The sequence below is a fragment of the Lolium rigidum genome, chromosome 5 (assembly GCF_022539505.1).
Source record: "Lolium rigidum isolate FL_2022 chromosome 5, APGP_CSIRO_Lrig_0.1, whole genome shotgun sequence".
NCBI lineage: Eukaryota > Viridiplantae > Streptophyta > Magnoliopsida > Poales > Poaceae > Lolium > Lolium rigidum.
In genome coordinates this window covers 146,529,763-146,535,168 of record NC_061512.1, presented here as the reverse complement: position 1 = coordinate 146,535,168, position 5,406 = coordinate 146,529,763, and the positions used below count along the sequence as shown (strand labels likewise).

At 42.8% G+C, this 5,406-nt stretch overlaps 1 long non-coding RNA gene across 1 annotated transcript; it reads left to right on the top strand.

Moving 5' to 3' along the window:
* Positions 1–452: 452 nt before the first annotated feature.
* On the top strand, positions 453–3,994 carry LOC124653747. Its single transcript, XR_006988015.1, has 6 exons — positions 453–526; positions 597–706; positions 795–1,851; positions 1,942–2,148; positions 3,269–3,342; positions 3,439–3,994. It is a non-coding gene; the product is annotated as an uncharacterized LOC124653747 (long non-coding RNA).
* The last annotated feature ends 1,412 nt before the right edge of the window (positions 3,995–5,406 follow it).

Sequence of the window (5,406 nt, the reverse complement as noted above, 5' to 3'; positions counted from 1 at the left end):
GTAGAATAATTTATTCTGCTCCCTGGTCGATCGACCGAGTCGGTGCTCCGGTGCGGCTCACACCATGTGCAGACTCAGACTCCACCTGTTGTAATTTTTTTCCGGTTTATTAGGTTGTCTCTGGGGATTGGGACGTGCGCTCCCCACTCAACCCAGATTCCAGAAACTGCCTCAATGGGCTCTCCACAAATCCGGCGACCTCAAGCTCCCGGCCGCTGCCGCCCGGAGATTCCGCACCGTATTCGCGTCCTGCTTGTCGATCCCAGCTCCCCAGTTCAACTCCTTCCACTCCCTGCGAATCCCAGGCGGCGCCGAGGGGAGCTGCGCGTGGAGCTCTTCCCGGTGGACGACGATGCGTCCACGAGCGACTACGCAACCCACCACAAGTATTTGCTTTCCTCCGTCCAGCCTATGATTCCCCCGCTCGCGAGCGCGGTATTCCCGAGCCCGTCGTCGCCGCGCATCCTCTCCATCCTCGTCCCTCGACGCCCTCTCTGCCAGACCTCTCTTCCGCGTTGCTGTAAAGGTAGGCAGTCCTCCCTTTCCCGTCATTTTCCGGGGTAATTTTTTGGTGAGGTGGCTCATGTATTCTGCAGGGAATGGGCGGGTGGCGTACCAGGCCACCAGAGCGATCTCCAACTTGGTGGATCCTCTCTTAGCTTCAAGGAACCTGTGAAGAAATATTTCCCAAGCAGATTTTAAATAGGTATTGCATATCATCGATTAATACACTGTAAGAAACGTTTCATGGACATCAGTTTTAGATAATTAATTGTATCTTATCTGCTATTCAGTGGCCCGTCTGATACCTGAATGCTATGGCAATATCAGCGATTCTGTAATTGTGCTGCAAATTAGCGGTTCTGTTTTTTAAATATTGCAGTATCATCGATTCTGTTGGATTGTTTCAAGATTGATCTTTAGGTAGAGGTTGTTTAATGACAGTTGCAGCTATACAGTTTCTAGGGCCTTACTGTCCTGCTTGTTGGAAATAGCAAATACATACCTAGGAGTAGATTAACGGCAGCACTAATTGTTCTGTTTGTTGTCCTGCTGTAATGTAATGGTAGTCTTGATTTGGAACTTTGCAGTTGAGGAGTAGCTAGCTTGGGTGCATTTTTTTCAAACATGCATTCTTCAGTACTGCTCCTGGATCTCTGCTCACTCGAGATTCAGTACATCACGCAAATTTTTTTGTTTTAGTTTTTATTATACAAATATTGATGCAACTGCAAATTCGAGTTAGGTTCATTTCAATTGCAATGAGGTGGACTCATAGTGATCCTCACCCAGCCTGTTAGTCTTCGCTGCATTTTGGTTTAAGCCTGCCCTCAAACCAGGAGTAATAATCTTCTATAGCATGAATTTTGATTGTTTATTCAGATGATTGCTTGTTAGTTTTCTGTAGCGTAAATGAGATAAGAATGTGCTATTTCGTGAGTACTCATGTGATTATAGCTAGGCAGAGGGGAATGTCCTACTCAGTAACATTACTCTCACCCGGATTTTCGTCTTAGTGCCTGAGTGAGAATTGACTTTATGGCAGTCACTTTCTTTTGAAGAAATATGGTATAAAAGAAGATGCAGACTCTGAATTTTATTCAGTACTTAGTTCTGAAAATATTTCTTGCTTGTATCCGACGTTTATTTTTCAGAATCCTTGTTTGTGCCTGGCGAGTAATAATTTTTCAGGATTCTCCCAAAAAAAGCAAGGGACTTGGAGACGAAGAGCAAGTATCTCGAGCCAATGTTGCAGAGCCAAACAAATGTCAGCGTTTGTGTTCTTGTTGTAGCTAGCCTGGTGTCGCCCGAGCTGAACCTCCATGAGCATGGGTACCCCCATAAGGCAGAGTTCGTGACCACTCTGTTGTCGGTTGATTTTCCCTTGTGTCTTTCTTTCTCACCCTGCATTTGATTATAACCAAATTTTCAACCTCTCAGCTATCATCTTTCAACTGTGCCATTGAGTGAAGTACTCATCTTACCTCTGAACTGATGGATATTCTATACATATGGCCTGGCGACAAACCGACGACAACTATTGTTTTGGCATGGCACCGATGGCCGTTTGAGGCATGAAGCGGTCAGTCCAGAGGACTGCGGCCAAGATGATGGCCTTTGTCCCTACGGCGTGATTAGAAACAAAAGGTCAAACTTTTTCGCACTGTTTATTTTCTTTTGGTACTTCTTTGGACTACATGGCATTCATCCTCTTCCTATCTACATTCTTCTTGTGTTGCTTTGCATGGATTTGTCGAACAGCAAGTGGCAAGAAGAGTACACATTAGGGGATTTGTCGAATAGCAAATATGCTACGTCTAGTGGTGACTCTTGTGATTTTAGTTACTCCCTCCGATCCATAATAACTTATTATGGATCGGAGGGAGTAGTACTTCTCTATTTTGTAAACGCCTCAGTCTGTTATCGTGCAACCAAGCAGCTAATGTCTCGCGGTAATTAGAAATATGTTCTCGATCCCATTGAAAGCATTCAGTCATAGTTATTTCATTTTTTCCTCATTGTAGTCCATATACCACTCCATGGATCTCTCAGCAGTAATATTTTATTGAGGATAACCGAACTGTAGTTTGTTGGTGGCTAGTTTTAAAATGTTAAGAACATGCTACTATCACACAGCAAGAGAAAATGATGTACTGACAAAGCACCTATGTTGCCCAATGCAATGTCAGCTGTACTTGCTCTTTTGAAATGGGTATATGTACAAATAAGAAGTATGCATGTCCTTCTTCTAATTACTGTTTTTGCAGTTTCTTTCTTTTCCTTGGTGGCATTTTTGAGTTTAAGCTCAACACATGGCCGTACTAGATACATGGTCTTTGCGCCTTTGTGTTTGCTAGCTGCTCACAATACCTTCTGTTAGTAAGAAAGTTACCTCTTTCTACTTGGCGTGCTTCTAAATATTTATGCTTTTCTCATCATTATACATAACTTTTGTTATGTACAAATGATTCTCACCTTTTCAGCTACCTGGTTATACTATGTTCATGTGCATTATGCATGGAAAACGCATGGAAGTTTGTGTAACATGTTTGTTACCTTCGCTTCGAGCTTTAATCACGTTTCGAGCATAGTACATTACGTACAGGTACAGATTTAGTATGCCAAATGTGTTCTAAATCTGGGAAAGGCATTATGCATCTTATTTCAGTTTGCTAGTCGTGCATAGATGATATTCTAGGACTTTCAAGCGGAAAATGACATAATTATAAATGGTCACATAATACAGTTGTCTTTCAGTTTCTTGCAGATTGCTAATTAGAACGGCAAGCGCCCCCTAGTTTCCATTGCCAGTGAAAGGAAACACAGATATGTACAACAAAGGTTACCCTCCGTTTATTTTCAGTTTCTAGACAATTCTAGGCCAAATATCCCTGGGTTGATTAAAAATAAATGTTAGTATTGCTATGCCCAAAACAGCTGATCGAATACTCAATTCTTTACCTCTGCATTTGGGGATTTAAGCTAGCAAAGTTGAGCTAACTAAAATTTTGGGCTTACAGGCTGACTAGCTTCTAAATCTTGTTAAATATACTGGTGATGGTGTGACAATGGACATCCCCTTTCTCTTCACTGATTCAATTTTTGCCAAAGGAATTCTATGGTTGCAAATTATGTCCAGCTTCTTGATTGTTATGGTATTTCTCTGCCCATTTTTCAGGACAGACATTGATGTTCAAAAGATTAAGTGGGATTGGGGGTGTGTTCTGCTCCTGGGTACACAATGAAATGTAGAGCTGCACTGCATGTTGTGGTCTTCAGCGTCGGGCTGCCTAGTACGGTAGAAATCAAACATCAAAGGGTCGTCTAGTGGAGCTGATCAGCTGATGTAACTAAATAATTTACACTGTCTCATGTAATTTATTACATGTTAACATATTAATTCCTTTATGTTTGATATGCGCGCATTGCCATGTGTGCATGGACACATTGGAATTCATACTCAAGCCGTCCGTGCAAAACTTGCGTTGTGTAATCAGCAAGGAAAAAAATAGCGCGCTATAACAAAATAGCGTCGGCTGAAAAATACACTATTAGCGTGCTATAGCGCCGAAATGATGTAGCGTGACATATCCAAAAACGCTATAGCGTGCTATTAACGCCGAAATAGCGCGCTATTTTTTTCCATGGTAATCAGGCCATCCTTATACTATTCTTACGGCATTAAACTTTTACGTCACCTCTGAATTATCTTAGCTTTATTAAGTTGTAATCATTCTTAGCTTTATTAAGTTGTAATCATTCTTAGCTTTATTAAGTTGTAATTTTTGTCTTTTATCAAGTTTTTACATCGCCTCTGAGATCTCCTACGTGAGTGTTTGGCCCAATATTTCTTGCGATGGAGTATAAATTGAATTAGTCACCCATACTCGTTAGCAGATTTTCTTAGTAGGTTCATTTTTCTTGCATAGATGCTTAATCAGTTAACGAGACACATGGATTGCATGGTTAGCTATCTTATGTTGCATGCAAAGAATCTTACGCCGCACACAATCTGCCAAATTAGAAAAGTACGGGCTGGGAATGCTGGGAGTCTGGAATGGACGCGGACCAAGCATGCCACATAATTTTACATCGGATCGTGGTGCACTGGTGCGGGGGCTTGGAACCGACGGGGGATCGTGCATGCGACATAACTTTACGTCGCTGGCGCGTGGACGGGGATTGTGGTGCGCCCGGGCCTGCGGCAGTGCGGGCTGGCGCGCCTGGTGCGGTGGGGTGCAGAATAATATTCTGCCCCCAGGGAGTCAAATAGCGCGTGGTTTTGGTACGTAACCTTACCCCGGTACTAGCTATCACCACCGTCCATTTGCTTTTAGATTGGTACTTCTATTCTTCTTTTAGTTTCTAGTGTGAGCCATGAAAAATGAGTGAAAGTAGTTTCTCTCTCATGAAGTCTGACACGGCAACTAGTGCCATGCAGAAATTTGAATTGGATTGCCGTTTCTAGACTACCTCATGCTAGGAGTTCCGGTCTAAATTCAAAAATCGTCCCGTTCCAGACTTGGCTGCAGTACATTGGGCCACGGTACAGCAGGGAGTTTGAATCAAGTGAGTAACACCAAAAATGTCAGAGTTCTGTACTTTGGCAGCTCCCAGTTCGGCATTTTATGGTTCAAATGTACTGCCAGCCTGGTTGTAACTAGCATTGCACAATTCAATAGGGCTAGTACCGTTCAACTGAGAAGAAGGTGCGTTTCTTTCTTTTCCTGAGCTGCAGCGATCTTCCATTCCGTGGCAGTCAACTCCCTCGTTCTTTTTCTTGAGAAAAGTTTGGTGTGCTCTTCTTTCTTGGGCTCCACCTAAAATTACATAAATTTAAGTTTTGCCTTATGCTGGCCCCACCTCAATTAGTGTTGCAAGCATCCTGCCGTTGTTTGTACTATG